The sequence below is a fragment of the Lithobates pipiens genome, unplaced genomic scaffold, assembly GCF_037356315.1.
Source record: "Lithobates pipiens isolate NorthernLeopardFrog02 unplaced genomic scaffold, aLitPip1_a1.2 Scaffold_13, whole genome shotgun sequence".
Taxonomy (NCBI): Eukaryota; Metazoa; Chordata; class Amphibia; order Anura; family Ranidae; genus Lithobates; species Lithobates pipiens.
Window position 1 is genome coordinate 148251862 of NW_027507718.1, and position 22828 is coordinate 148274689.

A 22828-nucleotide genomic window follows, 5' to 3' on the forward strand; every position below is an offset into this window, starting at 1 on the left:
GACATACAGCGCTGACAGCAGCTCCGTGACATACAGCGCTGACAGCAGCTCCGTGACATACAGCGCTGACAGCAGCTCCGTGACATACAGCGCTGACAGCAGCTCCGTGACATACAGCGCTGACAGCAGCACCGTAAGCAGCCCCAGGAGGAAGTCAGCACAGCACAGGGATGGTGTGATCCCCTCATAATAAGAACCCCCAGGAGGAAGTCAGCACAGCACAGGGATGGTGGGAGCCCCTCATAATAAGAACACCCAGGAGGAAGTCAGCACAGCACAGGGATGGTGGGAACCCCTCATAATAAGCAGCCCCAGTAGAAATATGACACCGCTCAACCTCTTCAAAGAGGAGGGTAGGGGCATATAGTACGGTGTGCTTTTTTGGGTCAGGGAAGTGAGCCAAATGAATTAAGAAGGTCTGTGTGCTTGATTCCAAAAATTGTTTATAGACATATACATGGTCTACTGATCACATGTGTTGAATTCCTCCGAGATCCATGCCTCATTCATTTTTAGAAATGTGAGGTAGTTAACACTGTGGTGAGCTAGGCGAGTACGCTTATCGGTCACAATCCCCCCTGCTGCGCTGAACGTCCTTTCGGACAGGACACTGGATGAGGGGCAAGCCAACAGTTCGATTGCAAATTGGGCAAGCTCTGGCCAGAGGTCAAGCCTGCCCACCCAGTAGTCTAGGGGTTCATCACTCCTCAGAGCGTCCACATCGGCCGTTAACCCAATGTAGTCGGACACCTGACGGTCTAGGCGTTCCCTGATGCTGGATCCGGATGACACCTGTCGATGGGTCGGCTGAAAGAATGACCTCATATCCGAAGTCACCAACACATCTTCAAACCGGCCTCTTCTTGCAGGCGCTGTTGGATTGGTACCCGCAAATCCTTCTCTGGGAGTGGGAATTGCTCCTCTGCCAGCGCACGCAAAAGCAGAATGCAGCATTTCTCGAAGCAAGGCCTGGAAGTGCTGCATTCTGACAGCCCTCTGCGACGGCGGTAACATTTCCGCCATTTTGTGTTTGTACCGGGGGTCTAAGTACGTTGCCACCCAGTACTGGTCCTTGACCCTCATGCTTTTTATACGGGGGTCCCTATTAAAACACTGGAGCATGAAGGCCCCCATTTGCACTAAAGTGGAAGCGGTGTGGTGGCCTGGCTCCTGCTCATCATCCAGGATAATGTCGTCCTCTTCATTCTCCTCTCCCCATCCTCGCACAACAGGGATCCCAGAAAGGTTTAAAGCATGCTCTTCTTGCTCCTGCTCATCCGCCCCGGCACCATCCTCCTCTGACTCCTCATCAGACTCCTGTTGTTGACTTGTCTCAGATAGAGTAGCCCCCCCTGGGAATTCATCCAGCATTGCGACTTCCTCATCTTCCCGCTCCTGCTCCTCCACAGCCTGATCAATGACACGACGCAATGCACGCTCCAGAAAGAAGGCATAAGGTACCATGTCACTGATGGCGCCATGGCTGCGACTGACCAGTTTGGTGATCTCCTCAAATGGCCGCAGAAGTCTGCATGTGTCGCGCATGAGCAGCCACTGGCGCGGTGAAAAAAAACCCAGCTCCCCAGAACCGTTTCTTTCGCAGAGTTCATACAGGTAGACGTTAACTGCACGTTTCTGCTGGAGCAGCCTATCAAGCATATAGAAGGTTGAGTTCCATCGCGTCGGGCAATCGCAAATAAGACGTCTGACCGGCAGATGGTGTCGCCGCTGAATGTCAGCAAGGCGAGCCATGGCCGTGTAAGATCTTCTGAAATGGGCCGAGATTTTCCTTGCCTGCCGCAAGATGTCCTGGACCCCAGGGTATTTGACAAGGAATCGCTGCACGACCAAGTTTAAGACGTGTGCCATGCACGGCACGTGCGTGATTTTGCCCTGTTTCAATGCGCTAAGCAGATTGGCACCGTTGTCACACACCACTTTACCAACTGTCAAATTGAGCGGTGTTAGCCACTCATCTGCCTGTGAACGCAAAGCTGAAAGGAGTGCCGGGCCAGTGTGGCTCTTTGCTTCCAGGCACAACAGACGCAGCACGGCATGGCAACGTCTCACCTGGCATGTGGAATAGGTTCTGGGGAGCTTGGGCGGTGCAGTGGAAGAGACGCTAGCAGCGGAAAAGGAGGAGGCAGCTGAGGAGGAGAGGGAGGAGGATGGAGTAGGAGGAGGAGAAGAAGAGTCAGGCCTGCATGCAATCCGTGGCGGTAAAACCAAATCTACACGGGTGCCACGGGTTACATGCTTGACGGCCGTCAGAAGGTTCACCCAGTGGGCAGTAAAACTGATATACCTTCCCTGCCCGTGTTTGCTAGACCACGTGTCTGTGGTCAGATGTATCTTGGCACCGACACTGTGTGCCAGAGATACATTCACTTGCCGCTGAACATGGCCATATAGCTCTGGGATGCCCTTCTCTGAGAAATACTTCCTTCCTGGGACCTTCCATTGTGGTGTTCCAATGGCCACAAATTTGCGAAAGGCCTCCGAGTCCACCAGTTTATATGGCAGTAGTTGGCGGGCTATGAGTTCTGACAAGCCAGCCGCCAACCGTTGGGCAAGAGGGTTATCCGGCGTCATCATTTTTTTACGCTCAAACATTAGGCCCACGGAAGCCTGCCTTTTTGCAGAAAAATGTGAGCTTGGCGTGATGGAAGGTGGAGTGGAGGACAATTGTGAGGAGAGAGGAGAAGGAGAAGTAGAAGACGAGGCTGGACGGTGAGAGCCTGCAGTGTGGCTTTGTGTGTTCCGTTGCTCCCACTGGGCTCGGTGATGGCTGCTCATGTGCCTTCTTAAGGCGGTCGTCCCTAGGTGAGTATTGGGCTTACCGCGACTAACGCGTTGACTGCAAAGATTGCAGATGGCAACGCTATTGTCAGCAGCGGACACGTTAAAAAAAGCCCACACTGCGGAGCCATGTGCCGGTGTCCTGGGAGCGCCAGATGTGACCGTACATGGTCGATGACTCGCTCCTGATACATTTGCAGTCTGCTTTGTCCCTGCTGTGCAATGTAAGTCATTGCTGCTTCTCCTCCCTATCTGCTGGTCCATATCTCCCTCTGAACTCCCCTCCTCTTCCTCTCTTGTGGGCACCCACGTGACATCACTAGACACGTCATCATCAACGTCACCTTCCCCACCGCTATAAGTAGAGTAGGCAGCAACACCGGGGACCAACCTCCTCCTTGGGCTGATCTGGGTACTGGCGTCAGACTGCTGAGTAGCGCTTGTTGCTACCTCCTCTTCCTGATCCAATACCAAGAGTGGCTGCGCATCAGAAATGTCCTCTTGATATGGATCGGAAAATAATTCCAGTGACTCAAGCGGAAGGTATGTGGTGGTGGTGGTGGTGGTCGTGTTGTTGGTGGTAGTGTCTTTGGGGGTGCACATAGCAGAGAGTGAAGAAGAGGGTGCAGATCGAGAGGATGAGGAGGGTGCAGAAGAGTAAGGCTGAGCGAGCCACTCAACCAAGTCTGGTGCATCCTTTAAAGTAATTGAACGCACCTTCTGCAACTTCCCACTTTGGCTCAAGCCTGTTGCTCCTGCCCTACCCCTACCACCCCTGCGGAAGGGCCTGCCTCTTCCTCTGCATGTCATTTTTTAAATGACCCTGTGACAAAACTCTTAGTCCCTATACCGCTGAAGGACTGCTGCAGTATAGGTGAGCGGTCAGCAGTGGTGCACGTCAACCCTATCTATTGTGGACCGATAGCGGTCCTTACAGAACAGCAGACTGTACCGCACTCAAGCCTATGTACCGTAGCACCCTATACCAAGTTACCAGTCCTTATAAGAACTTTTGTGGACCAAGCAGGTTGTGTATTAGTGTTTAGCAGACTGTACGTCAGTCCCTATACCGCTGAAGGACTGCTGCAGTATAGGGCAGCGGTCAGCAGTGGTGCACGTCAACCCTATCTATTGTGGACCGATAGCGGTCCTTACAGAACAGCAGACTGTACCGCACTCAAGCCTATGTACCGTAGCACCCTATACCAAGTTACCAGTCCTTATAAGAACTTTTGTGGACCAAGCAGGTTGTGTATTAGTGTTTAGCAGACTGTACGTCAGTCCCTATACCGCTGAAGGACTGCTGCAGTATAGGGCAGCGGTCAGCAGTGGTGCACGTCAACCCTATCTATTGTGGACCGATAGCGGTCCTTACAGAACAGCAGACTGTACCGCACTCAAGCCTATGTACCGTAGCACCCTATACCAAGTTACCAGTCCTTATAAGAACTTTTGTGGAACAAGCAGGTTGTGTGTTAGTGATTAGCAGACTGTACGTCAGTCCCTATACCAATGAAGGACTGCTGCAGTATAGGGCAGCGGTCAGCAGTAGTGCACGGCAACCCTATGTATTGTGGACCGATAGCGGTCCTTACAGAACAGCAGACTGTACCGCACTCAAGCCTATGTACCGTAGCACCCTATACCAAGTTACCAGTCCTTATAAGAACTTTTGTGGACCAAGCAGGTTGTGTATTAGTGTTTAGCAGACTGTACGTCAGTCCCTATACCGCTGAAGGACTGCTGCAGTATAGGGCAGCGGTCAGCAGTGGTGCACGTCAACCCTATCTATTGTGGACCGATAGCGGTCCTTACAGAACAGCAGACTGTACCGCACTCAAGCCTATGTACCGTAGCACCCTATACCAAGTTACCAGTCCTTATAAGAACTTTTGTGGACCAAGCAGGTTGTGTATTAGTGTTTAGCAGACTGTACGTCAGTCCCTATACCGCTGAAGGACTGCTGCAGTATAGGGCAGCGGTCAGCAGTGGTGCACGTCAACCCTATCTATTGTGGACCGATAGCGGTCCTTACAGAACAGCAGACTGTACCGCACTCAAGCCTATGTACCGTAGCACCCTATACCAAGTTACCAGTCCTTATAAGAACTTTTGTGGAACAAGCAGGTTGTGTGTTAGTGATTAGCAGACTGTACGTCAGTCCCTATACCAATGAAGGACTGCTGCAGTATAGGGCAGCGGTCAGCAGTAGTGCACGGCAACCCTATGTATTGTGGACCGATAGCGGTCCTTACAGAACAGCAGACTGTACCGCACTCAAGCCTATGTACCGTAGCACCCTATACCAAGTTACCAGTCCTTATAAGAACTTTTGTGGACCAAGCAGGTTGTGTATTAGTGTTTAGCAGACTGTACGTCAGTCCCTATACCGCTGAAGGACTGCTGCAGTATAGGGCAGCGGTCAGCAGTGGTGCACGTCAACCCTATGTATTGTGGACCGATAGCGGTCCTTACAGAACAGCAGACTGTAACGCACTCAGGCCTATGTACCGTAGCACCCTATACCAAGTTACCAGTCCTTATAAGAACTTTTGTGGACCAAGCAGGTTGTGTGTTAGTGATTAGCAGACTGTACGTCAGTCCCTATACCAATGAAGGACTGCTGCAGTATAGGGCAGCGGTCAGCAGTAGTGCACGGCAACCCTATGTATTGTGGACCGATAGCGGTCCTTACAGAACAGCAGACTGTAACGCACTCAGGCCTATGTACCGTAGCACCCTATACCAAGTTACCAGTCCTTATAAAAACTTTTGTGGACCAAGCAGGTTGTGTGTTAGTGTTTAGCAGACTGTGCGTCAGTCCCTATACCGCTGAAGGACTGCTGCAGTATAGGGCAGCGGTCAGCAGTGGTGCACGTCAACCCTATCTATTGTGGACCGATAGCGGTCCTTACAGAACAGCAGACTGTACCGCACTCAAGCCTATGTACCGTAGCACCCTATACCAAGTTACCAGTCCTTATAAGAACTTTTGTGGACCAAGCAGGTTGTGTATTAGTGTTTAGCAGACTGTACGTCAGTCCCTATACCGCTGAAGGACTGCTGCAGTATAGGGCAGCGGTCAGCAGTGGTGCACGTCAACCCTATGTATTGTGGACCGATAGCGGTCCTTACAGAACAGCAGACTGTAACGCACTCAGGCCTATGTACCGTAGCACCCTATACCAAGTTACCAGTCCTTATAAGAACTTTTGTGGACCAAGCAGGTTGTGTGTTAGTGATTAGCAGACTGTACGTCAGTCCCTATACCAATGAAGGACTGCTGCAGTATAGGGCAGCGGTCAGCAGTAGTGCACGGCAACCCTATGTATTGTGGACCGATAGCGGTCCTTACAGAACAGCAGACTGTACTGCACTCAGGCCTATGTACCGTAGCACCCTATACCAAGTTACCAGTCCTTATAAAAACTTTTGTGGACCAAGCAGGTTGTGTGTTAGTGTTTAGCAGACTGTGCGTCAGTCCCTATACCGCTGAAGGACTGCTGCAGTATAGGGCAGCGGTCAGCAGTAGTGCACGGCAACCCTATGTATTGTGGACCGATAGCGGTCCTTACAGAACAGCAGACTGTAACGCACTCAGGCCTATGTACCGTAGCACCCTATACCAAGTTACCAGTCCTTATAAGAACTTTTGTGGACCAAGCAGGTTGTGTGTTAGTGATTAGCAGACTGTACGTCAGTCCCTATACCAATGAAGGACTGCTGCAGTATAGGGCAGCGGTCAGCAGTAGTGCACGGCAACCCTATGTATTGTGGACCGATAGCGGTCCTTACAGAACAGCAGACTGTACCGCACCCAAGCCTATGTACCGTAGCACCCTAGACAGACCAAGTTACCAGTCCTGATAAAGAGCTTTGTGGAACAAGTGAGTTGTGAATGATTAGCAGACTGCAGCAGAAGGGCAGCAGTCAAGTATAATATTCTTTCTATATTTGGAAGAAAGAATATTATACGTGTACAAGCCTATTACCGTACCACTGATACCAGTCCTGAAAAGAACCTTTGTGGAACTAATAGTAACAGCAAGTCTTTAAAATTATCCTCACTGCCTGACACACTGCTTCCTGCCTGTCCCTATACAAATTGGCAAAAAAGAGTAGGCTGGAACGATTAGCTGGAACAGCTCTTTTGTGGACCTGATAGTAACAGCTAATGATGATGATGATGATGATGATGAAGAAAGACTAATCTGGCTGAGCTGTCCCTAAAATAGCAGCATACAGCGCTCTGTCCCTTTATCTAAACTGACAAAAGAAACTCAGGCTGCTGACCTAACACCTATACCAGTCCTGAAAAGAACTTTTGTGTACCAAATAGCTAGCGTTTTCTCTGTCCCTACTCCACACAGGATCCTTTCCCTACAGTGACAGAAGAAAGAATGTAAAATGGCCACCGGATCGGGTGTATTTATAGGTTAGGGGGAATGTCCAAGTGTCCATGAGCTGTCATGTCTCAATTGGTTGTCCTGTAACACATGATAAACGTGTCACGAAAGGTTAAAGTTCTTGTATACATTAAACACGTAAGTCCGCCGGGGCGAACGACGGAAAAAGGCGTTCGAACCCGCGGACGGCGAAAGTCGGAAATTCGCCGCGAAACGACCGCCGGGCGAACCGTTCGGCCATCACTAGTGATCAGTGCTTGGTGTATTCTGAATTGCAACCGGTGTGATTTCCATGCATAGGACAATATGCCGCACTCACCAGCTCCCCTGCCCCAATAGGGGTTAAATCGCCTCCACAGTGTGAGCCCCTGTGTCGCTATATAGAGCTGGTCCGGTTACCATCCAGTTACTTCTCATTTCCTCATTGTGAATAAAAATGAAAAATACATAGTGTAATCCAGTTTAAAATCCGAGATTTTATTGTGTGCAAAAGTTGCTACTCACATAAATAAGAGTTGCTACTCACATGAATGACGAAAGGCGTAGGGCGTGGCCTATGGTGAACACTCTCTCTCACAAGGCGGCGGCGGTGAATACAAACAAGTTTTAAAGGCATATTGCAGAGGCGCGGTTTTCTCTTATTTATGAATTGCATGCAGGAGGGCGTGTGTTTACTGAGTAGAAGGCTGGATTACATAAATGTTTATGGGCTGGTATTTGCAATGTTGGAGGGGGGGGATTTGAAAAATGGGCGGCATTTTCAAGTGAAGGGTGTGCTTAGTAATGTTTATGGGCGTTTTTTGTATACATATTTAAACAGCTAACACAAAGAATTAGCCACACTTTCAGTGCGGAATTTTGAAGTTTTGTTGTTGATTGATAGCAGAACCCTCTTATTTCAACACTTTTGTAAGTATTCTTATATATGATTCCTCTTCTGGGCTGTCTGTGCACACGGCATGTATTGGATGGATGGATAGTGGATGGATGTACAGATGTATTGGATAATGGATGGATGTATTTTTGCACACGCCTTGTATTGGATAATGGATGGATGGATGTATTGTTGCACACGCCTTGTATTGGATAATGGATGGATGGATGTATTGTTGCACACGCCTTGTATTGGATAATGGATGGATGGATGTATTGTTGCACACGCCTTGTATTGGATGATGGATGGATGTATTGTTGCACACGCCTTGTATTGGATAATGGATGGATGGATGTATTGTTGCACACGCCTTGTATTGGATAATGGATGGATGGATGTATTGTTGCACACACCTTGTATTGGATAATGGATGGATGTATTGTTGCACACGCCTTGTATTGGATAATGGATGGATGGATGTATTGTTGCACACGCCTTGTATTGGATAATGGATGGATGGATGTATTGTTGCACACAACTTGTATTGGATAATGGATGGATGGATGTATTGTTGCACACGCCTTGTATTGGATAATGGATGGGTGGATGTATTGTTGCACACGGCTTCCATTGGATAGTGGATGTATTGTTGCACACTGTACATGTGTAAGCAGTTCAAACGTTTTCTTCAAAAGTTGTGTGGTGTACTCTAAACCCCCCCCCCCCCATTTTGTGCAATACACATATCTCCACCAAACATCTACCCCCTCCCCCATTGCAGCCATTTTGTGCAATACACATCCCCTCCACCACACATCTCCCCCCTCCCCCCCATGGCAGCCATTTAGTCATTGGACCCATCCCCTCCACCACACATCTCCCCCCCTCCCCCCCATGGCAGCCATTTAGTCATTGGACACATCCCCTCCACCACACATCTCCCCCCTCCCCCCCATGGCAGCCATTTAGTCATTGGACACATCCCCTCCACCACACATCTCCCCCCTCCCCCCATGGCAGCCATTTAGTCATTGGACACATCCCCTCCACCACACATCTCTCCCCTCACCCCATAGCAGCCATTTAGTCATTGGACACATCCCCTCCACCACACATCTCCCCCTCCCCCCCATGGCAGCCATTTAGTCATTGGACACATCCCCTCCACCACACATCTCTCCCCTCTCTCCATGGCAGCCATTTTGTGCAATACACATCCCCTCCACCACACATCTCACCTAGCAGCCTGTAGGATGCTCATTAAAGTCTCTGCCACAGACTTGTAAGTTACACTTTAGCGTCACTGAGGGATTGGATGAACTTTAAAGAACCATCATACGGTACCAGTTTCTCTCAGCCGATATGGCTATACCATATGAGTGTTGATCCAGGTCGCATCCTGCAACTAAGCCTTCAGAGAAGCCAGCCTTGCGCATGGCCTTCTCCTGAAAGGGTCCTCCCCTGGGGTTCTTCAGTTGCTGGGGCTCTCCCTTCAGATGAGATGGCACCAGACCTTCCTTGGATCAGTAGGCTACGAAAGTCATTCGGACCTACCCCTGCAGTTGCGCTGCCTTGGGCCAGCGAGCCCCGAGACACAGAATGCATGGCTCCGCACCCCAGCCCAGGAGGATAGGAAAAGGGCTCCCATTCCCATGGTGTCGGTACCTTAAATCCCCCCCCCCCCAGAATGCACAGCAGGAGAACACTCCCACTGGGCTTGCTCCAAGAGGTAAGTGGCATTTAATGCATCCAGCTAGACTGCTTTTCTACTCTTGCCAGCATCCTATCAAAAAATGTCCGCCTATCAAATACTGTCCACCACGTACGGCGCAGCGCTTGCGCATTACGGATCACAAGGAGATTCTGAAAATCTCCAAAGATGAACGGCGCCTGCGCCGTGAGTCCAGGTGCAAGCCCCACCATCCAAGTGGAAATAGGGCTGCACATAGTTTGAGGGCCCCTCGCGGTCTCGCTTTGCTCGCCGCGCTTTGGGCATGGCCTCGCTTCACTCGGCTTTTTTATATTCTAACTCTATGTCCACTTGGATGGTGGTGCTTGAACCCCTGGACTCACAGTGCAGGCACTGTTCATCTTCGCAGATTATCTGAAACTGCTTGTCATGTGTACTGCGATGGGGGACAGTATTTGACTGTCAAAACAATCAAGTAGGTGTACTTTAAAAATAGCATAGTAGTAGAAATGCTCTAAGAGTTATGTTGCTACCCTCATTTTGTCTTTAAACATGCTTCTTGTTACAGCTCAACAATGGCCTTTGTACGCTTTTGGGAAAAGAAAGGAGTGTGACAGCTGCATACCATCCACAAACAAATGGGCTTGATGAGAAAACAAACGACAATATAAAGCAGCAAGTTTACTTACTATTTCTATTTGTTACTATTATTATTTTTTTGGAATAACATTTGTGTTCGCATTCCACTGCTTTTGCAAGTGTTTAAGCATAGAACATATTTCTCGGGAGTATGGGGCTCGCGTCAAGACTGTTTTCCAGAGAGCTGTTAATGTGGTGGTAACGTAACGTGTATATTTGTATTTTTATTTTTTCTATATAGAGCTCTAATGAAAGTGGTCAATGATAAGCAGGATAACTGGGATATGTTTTTGGAACCGACATTATTTTCGTTGCGCTCAAAAATTCAAACCACCACAAAATTTTCACCTTTTCAATTGATGTATGGAAGGGAGGCAGTTTTCCCCGCCGAAGTTCCTGTAGAAATGCCGGTTAGTTAATGTACAACTGTGCTGCAATTCTGTGCTCACATATGCAAACTTATCACTTTATGAGGAGTGGAGGTGATTTAAGGCTGCAGGGCTTATGTATGAATTTATAGGCTGTTCTCTTTGTAGACTTACAAACTCAATATAGCTGTTTATTTATTTTTATTTCTTTGGTCAATGACTTCAAATCCAAAATTTTATTTCATTTTTTTTTTTTTTTTTTTTTTTTTTTTTTAGCTTTCAGACATCATTCTCCCACATGAGACTAGTTATGTTTCATTCATGGAAGAGAAGAAAGCTGCAATGGAGATAGTGAAAGCAGCCACAAAGGAAAATATCTCCAAGTCTCAGAACAGACAAAAGGAAGCCCATACTAAAAAAAAATCCAGCAAAAGTTTAAAAACATTTTTTATACTGTTGGTCAAAAGGTTTGGTTGTACTACATGAGGAAAAAAGGCAGGAAAGGTGGAAGGCTAGAAGCAGACTTTACTGGCCCTTACACAATTGAGACAATATCTGGGAAGCTGGTCACATTGTTGAATGATATTGGAGTTTCTCTAAAGAGAAAATATAATGTTGACCACCTAAAGCCTTTTGTGATCGCAAAAAATGAGGTTAAGGAAGGTGATGAAAAATCATTGACAACGCTTACAGGACACAGCAGTTCGAATACAGCTCAACAGAGACCTTCTGCCCAAAGTGATGCTGCAAAAGTACCGGAACAGAACATGATGGTCACTATTGAGGTACAAGTAAACTTAGTATCTGCATTAGATATATACAAATATATAATTTTAGGTTTAAGTTTGAACAACATTTTGTCACTGTGATGAACCTCCATGTAGTATAAATTTATTTTATTTATACATGTCATTGAACGTCAATGTTGAATTTTAAGCCCTCAATAGATACTTCACGGAATATCGTGCACACCGTAGAAGAGAGAGGTAGTTTTATTAAGTTTGACCCCGTTGGTCATATGTTTGGCCATGCCCTGTTGGTATGGCCTTTTTAATTTGGGTGTAAAGTTGCCACTGTTTGGCATTGCTTTCATGCACTCTTACTAGTTTGACCCCGTTGGTCATATGTTTGGCCATGCCCTGTTGGTTTGGCCTGTAGAGTTTGGTTAAAGTTGCCACTGTTTGGCATAGTTTTACTGCATTCTTTTCCTACTTTTATCTGATTGGTCAATATTGGCGTTGCCCTGTTGGTATTGCCTCAGCTATCATTTGGCCATTACGGCATTTCATAAAAACTTCGGCATTTCTTTTTTGACAGTCCTTAAATGTTTTAATAATCAAGCTCATTTTTTAACGTTGCTTCCCCAGTTAAAATGTTATGGCAGAGAGAAGATGAGCAATCACAGGTTGTTGTTGTCGGGCCTTACCCGCTTTTTGTCTCCTCATTTAAAACGCTGCGATCAACAAAGTGGTTGGTAGATGAGGTAAGAGACTACTTCACTACTCTACAAAATATCTTAAAGTCAAATGTGTTCTTATCGGTATTTTCTTTTGTTTAAAATACAGGTAATTGATGCATACCTACATGTCCTAATAAAAAGCCAGCAGGCAAGTGTGACTTCTGTGAAATATGTGCAATTCAGTTTTCGTTATTATTCAGCGTGATCAATTTTAATTTCATATTACACAGGAATCTGTTTGTCAGATTTGTGCAGTTGTCGCCAGTACATTGTTTGATGGACAAATACACAGATTTGGAAAGGTGGGTTACTTATCGTGGTTACAGCTATATGTAAGTAATGTATCACATTGATTACTAACTCAATTTCTACACTTTTGCGCAGAATATTTATCCAGAGGACATTTGGGTGTGTCCCATAAACGTTGGACAACACTGGATTTTAGTGGTATTTATTCTAAGTTTACCTTTCCTTACTCTTGTTATTGGACTCTATTATTTAATTATGTCATGTATATAGGTGTTAACTTATCTTGAAAGGAAAATCAGATTACCTTAGAAAACGTCATAAAATGTATACATCTCAATTAATACCAAACTTGTCTTAAATCTTCATGACAACAATGGACACAATTCTAAATCAAAAAAGTCTTGGTCAATCCTTGACATGTATCAAACTTATGTGTATATAGATATTTAAATTTTACACAATGACCTTGCAGAGTGCATCTGCTCTATGGATGTGAAATTGTGAATTTTGTTTACCAAAAAGTTTGAACTTTATTTTAGATTTTCAGCATGGCACAGCAGGCCATGTTTGTCAGAAATTGCATATGCAGCTACATTGCACCATAACTGGGGGTAAGTGTGTCTCGTGCAAAAGTTATTTAAATAAACACACACAAAGTGTGCAATTTACCAAAATAATTATTATGTTTTTGGTTATAGAGTTTATTCCTGCGGATGGCCACTCGCAAAGACCAGGTTGTCCAATGGAAAATATGTTCTAAATCACAGCAAACAGGACACCAGTAGTTGTGGAGTTCTTATTTTGATGGTAATTGCTTTTTTTTCACTTATTAGTTAAGTCAACAATTAAATCTTTAAGTGTTAACCCCAAAAAATATAACGCACCTGGATTGTATAAAGCAGATTACAGTGCTCGTGCTGTTGCCAGCTGCCTGTGAAAATTAAAAAAAGCTCACTGATTCTGCCACTTTCTGTATGCCATCTTAGCTCTGAAGACAGAAATCAGGGCTGCTCTATTACAGGGCTGGCCTAGCACACTATGTAAGTGGATTTAAGCTAGCGTTCGAAATACCAAATGTGAGCTGTGTTGAGGCCAGTCATGTGACTTCTGGCTGCTTTACACCTCCAAGACTGATTTTGTGGAGGAGACTAGGGGACACGTGATACGTCACGTCCTGCCTCTGCCGTCAGCCGGGCAGGACGGCTCCTCCAGAATAAGACTTCATACGGAGATATAAAGCGGGCATGAGTAATGTGACTGCTCAAAAGCCTGCAGAAAATGGTTATTTAAAAAAAAATTAAAATTTTTATTTAATAGATACGCTATATATTTTATATATAGTTTGACTAAGATATAAGGGTTCCAAAATATTGCATTTAAAAAGTTTCTGTGTTTTACAGTTTGCAAAAGAGTACTTACAAAGTCGAACAATATTCAATGTGAAGACATCACCCGAAGCCATATTGGATGCACGACTACAAATAGCATGCACCCTACTTGATTATAAAGGTCAGTAATATCACTAAATGCATGAAAAATGTGTTAGTCTAAATTAATATGGAAAACAATCCACAAATATTCTAGGACGTTGACAAAAATTTCAAATGATTGCCTGACATTTTGAACATGTTGTGAAACATGTTTACCAAAGTTACACATTTATTTTAGATCATCACAACTGAGCAGGTGTTGGAAGATGGATAACTAAGCAAGGAACCATGGAATCCGGAAAAATTAAAACATAAGTTGAGTAACTGTTCTGTCCAATTAATGCGATTTTGTCATTTTTTTGTAATGTATGAGTTGGGTTGTATGTGCAGTTTTTGGATGGTTAGTAAAGCAGTGATACGAGTCAAAATATCACCTGAAGAAGCTGGGTTTTCTGTGGTGATTTGTTGCTTGTGCTGGGGGAAGATGCTGCGTACACTGTTTAGGAAGAATAAAGCTGCAAGGTTTTCTGGTGTCCATCAGGACTAGAAGGTGTTGCACCCTTCCTATCATGGCCATAACTAGTTCGAAGTTGTCTGTTGTTAAGGAGATGGCTGGATGGATATGCTTCTCCTTTGAACAGAGTTTGAGATGGAGTCCCAGATATTTTCTTCAAAATGTAGTCTCCATTTTTGGGTTCAGGAAATGAGAGGTGCAGGCAGTTGGTGTGTTTGGCTTGCACTTCCTGCATTCTCTCTAGAATCTGAAAAGAGGGAAAAGGCTGAATTAGAGCTTTACAGAAGGAGTAGCTGGCAGTAGCATAGAAGTGTTTTGAATATACTGCAAGCCAGGCAAGTCGGGATCTTCACAGTTAAACCAGCAGTGGCTTAGGTGTGTTGAAAACCACTTTATGCTGAGCTACAGATTTAAATGAGCGGTCTAGCACCGTCATGACTAGGGATGAGCCGAACACCCCCCGGTTCGGTTCGCACCAGAACTTGCGAACGACCCCCGCGTTCGAAACGAACGTTAGAACCCCATTGAAGTCTATGGGACTCGAACGTTCGAAATGGAAAGTGCTAATTTTAACGGCTAATATGCAAGATAGTGTCCTAAAAAGGGTTTGGGGACCTGCCTCCTGCCTCAGGGGACATGGGTCACTGCAAAAAAAAGTTTTAAAAACTGCCGTTTTGGCGGGAGCACTGATTTTAATGACGATTAAAGTGAAAAAAAAGGTGAAATATTCCTTTAAATATGGTGCCTGGGGGGTGTCTGTAGTATGCCTGTGAAGTGCCACGTGTTTCCCGTGTTTGGAACAGTCCCTGCACAAAATGACATTAAACGGAAATAACACCATTTAAAACTGCTTGCGGTTTTAATGTTATATCTGGTTCCTGCAATATGGTTGAAAATCATTCAGAAAAATGGCATGGGTAGCCCTCCCTGCCCATTACCAGCCTATTTGGGTCTTGTACGCATATTAAGGGGAACCCTGTACCCATATTAAAAAAAGGAAATGCGTGTGGCCCCCAGGCCCTATATACTCAGAACAGCAGTATACAGGCGGTGCAAACAAGACAGGGACTGTGTAGGTTTGTTGTGTTAAGTTGAATCTGTTTGTAATTTTCAACCGGTACATTTTTAAAGTGTAGCTCCAGTCAAACAAACTATTTTTAAGCTTTTTGGAAAACATAGGGAAGGGTTATCACCCCTGTATAATTTGTTTTGTCGTCCATCTTTTTTCATCTCACTTGCTGCTGTCTCCTTGCGTTTGCAAGTAGGAGATGTTTGTAAGTTGGATGTTTGAAAGTAGGGGCCTGCCCTATATTATAGCGGTATGTACTGGGTACAGAGCACGCAGACAGCACGCACTATCTCCTAACACTACTGACTGCAAGCTCTATTATTAACCACTTGACCACTGGGCACTTAAACACCCTTAATAACCAGACCAATTTTCAGCTTTCGGTGCCCTCACATTTTGAATGACAATTACTCAGTCATGCAACACTGGACCTATAGGAAATGTTTGTCCTTTTTTTCACACAAATAGAGCTTTCTTTTGGTGGTATTTAATCACCTCTCAGTTTTTTATTTTTTGTGCTATAAAAGAAAAAAGACCGAAAATTCTGCGAAAAAATGAATTTTTCTTCGTTTCTGTTATAAAATTTAGCAGATTAGTAATTTTTTCTTCATAAATTTTGGCCAAAATTCATACTACTACATATCTTTGGTAAAAATAAGTACAAATTGGTGGATATTATTTGGTCTTTGTGAAAGTTAGAGTCCACAAGCTATGGTGCCATCTGAAAATTGATCACACCTGAAGTACTGACGGCCTATTTCCTTTTTTTTTTTTTTTTTCCACAAAATTGTCATATTATCAGGTTATTTCACACACACACAGCATATGCATACCAAAAGACCCTGGAGAATACAATGGTGGTCGTTGCAAATTTTTATCTCACACGGTATTTGCACAGCAATTTTTCAAACGCGTTTTTTGGGGGGAAAAACAGTTTTGTGCTTACAAAACAAACAAAAAAAACAGTAAAGTTAGCCCAATGTTTGCATAAAGTGAAAGATGAAGTTATGCTGAGTAAATAGATATCAAACATGTCACTCTTCAAAATTGCACATGCCCGTGGAATGGCGCCAAACGTCGCTACTTAAAAAATCCCCATAGGCGACGCTTAAATTTTTTTTTACTGGTTACATGTTTTGAGTTGCAGAGGAGGTCTAGGACTAGAATTATTGCTCTCGCTCTAACGTTCTCGGCGATACCTCACATGTGTGTTTTGAACACCGTTTTCATATGTGGGCGGGGCTTACGCATGCGTTCGCTTCTGCATGCGAGCACATGGGGACATGGGCGCTTTAAAAAAAAATTTTTTTTTTTTATTGTTCATTTTACTTTATTTATTTTAGTTTGACATTTTTTTCCCCAAAAATATATTTTTGATCACTTTTATTCCTATTACAAGGAATGTAAACATCCCTTGTAATAGGAATATGGGGTGACAGGTCCTCTTTACAGTGAAATCTGGGGGTCAATATGACCCCACATCTCACCTCTAGGCTGGGAAGCCTGAAATAAAAAATAAAAAAAAGATTCTGGCTTTGATCGTACTGGCGAGTTGGTAGAAGCACCGGAGGGCGGTGAGGGGTGGAGGGCGTCTATGGCTGGGTATTTCAGGGTATCACCGAGTATGGCTGGGTATCTCCGAGTATGGCTGGGTATTGCAATTTATGGCAGGGTATTGCAGAGTATTGGCGGGGTATTGGCGGGGTACTACAGAGTAATAGCAGGGTACTGCAGAGTAATGGGGGTTACTGCAGAGTAATGGGGGTTACTGCAGAGTAATGGGGGTTACTGCAGAGTAATGGGGGGTACTGCAGAGTAATGGCAGGGTACTGCAGAGTAATGGGGGTTACTGCAGAGTAATGGGGGGTACTGCAGAGTAATGGCAGGGTACTGCACTGCAGAGTAATGGCGGGGTACTGCAGAGTAATGGCGGGGTACTGCAGAGTAATGGCGGGGTACTGCAGAGTAATGGGGGGTACTGCAGAGTAATGGTAGGGTACTGCAGAGTAATGGCAGGGTACTGCAGAGTAATGGGGGGTACTGCAGAGTAATGGCAGGGTACTGCAGAGTATTGGGGGGTACTGCAGAGTATTGGGGGGTACTGCAGAGTATTGGGGGGTACTGCAGAGTAATGGGGGGTACTGCAGAGTAATGGCAGGGTACTGCAGAGTAATGGCGAGGTACTGCACTGCAGAGTAATGGCGAGGTACTGCAGAGTAATGGCGGGGTACTGCAGAGTAATGGCGGGGTACTGCAGAGTAATGGCGGGGTACTGCAGAGTATGCACTGGTATTGCAGGGAATTGAGGGGTTAAATTCGGTGAGCAGCGATGTGGGCACTGCAGATGCAGCCCACATCGCTGCTGACACCGATCTCTTTCCCCTCCGCTGTACCGATCGGTACAGAGAGGGGAGGGAGGAACCGGTTTGTTTACAAGTGATCACTCCGTCATTTGACGGAGCGATCACGTGGTAAACGGCCGCGACGAGCGGCCGTTTACCGTGATCCGTGATGCGCCGGGTCCTGTGGACCCGGCGGTCACGGATGCTCTCGAGTGCGCGCCCCAGGGGGCGCGCGAGAGCTGAATTCTCTGAGGCCGTTAATTAACGGCCTCTCAGAGTTAAACAACCGTCCTGAAGCCGTTAATCGGCAATGGGCAGTTGTTAAGTGGTTAAAGCTAGATCACTAGCTATATAGGTGAGGTGAATATAGTGGTGTATACTGCGGTCAGGGCACAGACAACAACCACTACACAGCAGCAAGATAGGAAATCAGCCAAAAACGATTGGTGTGTACTGTGTTGAAGGTACACAGAACACCCACTGCTTCAGATGCTAACACACTACACGAGGCCGCCTCAAAGGCGGCCTTATATAGTGTGGGGCGTGCACTACACAGCCTGAGCTATGATTGGCCACAGGCAGGATGCCTGTGGCCAATCATGGCTCTCCTCGCTGCTGGCGCTACGATTGGCCAAGCATGTGGGGTCACAGTGCATGCTTGGCCAATCATGAGCCAGCAATGCACTGCGCCACCGCAGTGCATTGTGGTCCGCGCGCGCCACTCGAATTTTGACGCGAACGGCCCAAACGTTCGGAATTCGCCGAACGGCCGAACAGCCAATGTTCGAGTCCAACGTACGTTCGACTCGAACACGAAGCTCATCCCTAGTCATGACTAAGTGTAATAGCAAAGGGTCCAAGCCTGTAATCATCAGTATATGCCACTGTTACTTTCTACAAGCGTGAAGCTGAGGAATTGATCAACTCAAATGGCTGAGTTCAGTGAGATCCAAGGGAAACCCTCTACCTATGATTTCTAGAAAACGCATGTATTTTGGTTAGGGAGGGGCTCCCTAGAGAGGAAATAGATGGGAAAACTACACCAGCATAAGTGAAAGCAAGTGGTTGGTAATGGTAGATTCAGTCACTTTTTAATATTTTTGCTGTGTAAATATGGTGCACTTATCAAACATGTACCATGCTGAGAACACTTGCATGTCTCTACATTGGGCTGCTATTGAGCAGGCCTGTGTTTGTATAGACTTTCTTGTTTATTAGTTGCTTTTGTAGTCAATGCCTTTTTTGGGAAATTGTTCAATGCAACAGTAGGCACTCTACGACAATTTTGCATTAAGCAATGGCCAGAACATATAATCTGCTTTTTCTCTTACTCTTTTCAGGTACTGAGCATCGAGAGGTGGAGCAGGTAGAGCAGAAGACCATGCTGGATGGGAGGAGGCAGACCAGAAGAGCGCCTGAAAAAGATGCGTCTAATTTCATGCTTGTAGAAATGTGTGCTATGTTTATGGTACAGTTGTAGAACTGCCACGATGAATCGACGTAATCGATTACGTCGACTACAAAAAATACGTCGACGTGTGTGCAGGGCGTCGATGCGTCACAGTGCTTAATATCTACCGCTGTCCTCCGTGTTACCATCCCCCTCTCTTTTCCCCCTCCGTGCCGCTGTCCCTAGGGGTGCAACAGATCGTCACCAATCCGTGATCCGAACGGGTCACACCGCTCGGATCGGCACATGCCGCGATCCGCGGAGAGGCTTCGGCCTAGCTCCGAAGCGGCGACAATTTTTCTACACCCAGGCGTTTACAATGTGATCACTCCGACGGAGCAATCGCTTGAAAACAAACCGGTGTCGTGACATGACGACGGTTTCCCTCTCCCCTCTCTGTACTGATCTGTGCAGTGGAGGGGAGAGGTCAGATAGAAGCAGCTATCCCTCCATACCCAGCCAATACTCTGCCAGCCCAATACAATACTCTGCCAGCCCAATACAATACTCTGCAATACAATACTCTCAAGGTTATCCAAAGGATTAATTAGCTAATCAACCAAAAACCACTAGATTATTAAAAAAGTAAATAAATAAAATAATCGGATAGTCGTTGAAAAATTTATCGATAGATTATTCGACAGACAAATTAATCGTTAGTTGCAGCTCTAGTTGTAAGGAACATATAATCTGCTTTTTCTCTTACTCTTTTCAGGTACTGAGCATCGAGAAGTGGAGCAGGCAAAGCAGAAGACCATGCTGGATGGGAGGAGGAAGACCAGAAGACAGCCTGAGGAAGATGCGTCTGATTTCCTGATTGTGGCTGAATTGGAGTGGATTTTCACCCGAGTGTTTCCTTATGAGTAATAGAAAAGAATATCATCTGGGACTTTATTTTGAGAGAATGTCAAAGACCTAGTTTAAGCCTGATCAATAATAATGTTGCCGCTTTCCAGGGACAATAAAAACAAAGTCTGATCGCCTAGAAGATACAGGGGTCGAAAGGGAATTTTTTCCTCCCATTTGCAATACGGGGGGTTTATTTCGCCCTTTCCTGGTAATTTTTTTTAATTATTTTTGTTTTTATAATAAAGCTCTTATTGCCTTTAACAAATTTATATAATAAAAGTTACCTTTATGTCACGGATTGTGTATGGTTATTCGGGGGGTTTGGAATGTGAACATTTATTATAACATAAGGTAGTGGGTTGTGTAGGAGATAACTTTCTTTAGACTCCATGAATCCCATATTTGGTTATCATAAAAAATTATTAGTAAAATAAATTATTTGAAACTGATTATTAATGCACCATGGGTGGTTTGATTTTGGTCTAGCTCTACATAGAAGGCAAACAATTTACATATTTTATTTCTAAAGATTTGTCTCTCAGTGTGACAGATGAAATGACAAAGTAGGTGAGTGGCAGGCAGTGTGTGTGTGTGTGTGTGTTACGGTTTATCAGTCACTGTCTCACAGACATTGAGGGGCTTGCAGATTATGATGGAGCATGAGGTAGACTGATTAGGAGTGGGGGAGGGGAACAATGCACTCTGCGTCAGGCACAGTCATTTATCAATGAGATGAATTGATGCAGAATGTCACTTACTACTTGACAAGAAGTGGGACTCGTTCTCGATCTGTTACCCAGAGATTGAGAGATGATAGTGTGTGTGTGTGTGTAGCGTTGTAAGGTCAAAGCCTTTCACACTGAGGTGCTTTTAGGGTGAAAAAAATTCTTGGGAAAAATTGAGAGTTGTGGGCTAAACATAGCCTATAGCAAGGCCTCAAATATTCAAATTACATTTAGTGTAAATAATTGGTCCATATGGGAAAAGAGCTTGGAGGAAGAGTTGATACACGTGATAGCAGGCTGTTAGAGCTAAGATTGTTTGTTAGTTATCTATCCTTAGTATTTTTCGATCATTATATTGTTATTAGTTATGTAACTTTGTTATTATTAGTATTATTAACTATCACAGGCGCAGGGCAGGAGTAGGTGGGGCTTTGACAACCAAAGGCAATTGTGTTTGGTTGACAAATCCGTGCCTCCAATTTTGTGCCTGTGATGGACATAATGGTGGTCCAAAGTAGGGGGGCACTCTATCTATCTGCTTCATTGCGCACATTGCAGCTTCACATGGGGACACAGGTGAGGCTGTATTGATGAAGTTGTTGGAAATATATATGTGTGACGGATACGATCCCACACTCCGATTTGATCCCACACTCCGATTTCCGTCAGTATACCACCCGCCTCACTATAATCTGACTATCAGTGAGATATATTCTAATAGCTTCATTGAATACAAGTCTAGCCAAAAATAGTTGTAGCATCTTGAATCCTTTATTGGACATAATTCAGGCTTTTTATACACTTTGAACACAAGGGGGTTAGATAATGAGGTAGGGGTGCTCATGGATACTCCCCCCCCCCCCCCCCCCCTCCCCTATAGCAACAACTTAAAATATAATTCCATAATTAACATGTTAATTACCCCAGCACTTAAGTCAGCCTAGGTGACCAGACAGTACATCTCCGGAGGTAATCAGTACCAGGATGGCACAGGGTAACTTAGATAAGGACTTCTGGGTTCCATGTGCCCTCCCGTCACAATATGATTGTAAATTTCTTGTGCTTGTGCATAAGACATTTCAGGGATGTTGCATGTGTTTTTTTAGGGCATGTTTAGGGGCATGACATGGTAGGTTATGGATTGAGTGATGCACTGGTGGTGAATAAGCCTGGAGGCCTGTTTCAAAAGTTTTAGGCCACGCCTACATGTGCGAACTTGAGTAATGAGTACGGTGCAACGGATCGGCACTGATCCGTGATCCAAACGGGTCACCACGTTTGGATCGGCACACGCACTGTGATTCTTTGGAGCGCTATGCGGTCTCGGCCTTAGGAAAGGCTGCAGCTTCGGCCTAGTTCTGGAGCGGCGGGCATCTTAGTGCACCTGTTGGCATTTAGAATGTGATTGCTCCATCAAATGACGGAGCGAACACCTGTTAAAAAAACAATAGAGTCATGATGACGTTGGTTCCTCTCTCCCCTCTCTGTACAGATCTGTACAGTGGAGGGTAGAAATCGGATGGCAGCAGTGCTGTGGGATGCATCTGTAGTGCCCACAGCACTGCTCTGTGAAAATTGCAGTCTCACAGACATCCCTTCATACCCTGCCAATACCCTGCCATACTGGGTAATACCCAGCCATACTAGGCAATACACAGCCATACCCATCCATTTTCAGCCAATATTACAGTGGGGGAAATGATGTGGATATTACAGTGGGGACTATATTTTGGTGGAATTTGCACAGGTTTTTGCAAATTCAATTATTATTTGCTGATCTGAAAAATTATCCGATACGTGACTCAGATCTGAGGAACGATCCCATCCATGAGGTAGGGTAATATATAAATAAATAAATATTGGGAAAAAATATTAAAAAGAAAGATTAGGATTAAATAGCAGGACGCATTGTTATATAGGCACACATAGGGCAATATATAACAAAATCAATAATAATTTAGAACG

The 22828-nt window shown here is 45.3% G+C and overlaps 2 long non-coding RNA genes across 2 annotated transcripts; both read left to right on the forward strand.

Annotated features, from left to right (window-relative positions):
• The first annotated feature begins 10356 nt into the window (after positions 1 to 10356).
• On the forward strand, positions 10357 to 12384 carry LOC143976046 (uncharacterized). The gene is made up of 4 exons (XR_013272470.1): positions 10357 to 10818; positions 11053 to 11561; positions 12144 to 12259; positions 12342 to 12384. It is a non-coding gene; the product is annotated as an uncharacterized LOC143976046 (long non-coding RNA).
• Positions 12385 to 12462: 78 nt separating this feature from the next.
• LOC143974393 (uncharacterized) lies at positions 12463 to 20432 on the forward strand. Its single transcript, XR_013272210.1, has 6 exons — positions 12463 to 12537; positions 12620 to 12682; positions 13024 to 13291; positions 13885 to 13993; positions 14153 to 14229; positions 19180 to 20432. It is a non-coding gene; the product is annotated as an uncharacterized LOC143974393 (long non-coding RNA).
• Positions 20433 to 22828: the final 2396 nt, after the last annotated feature.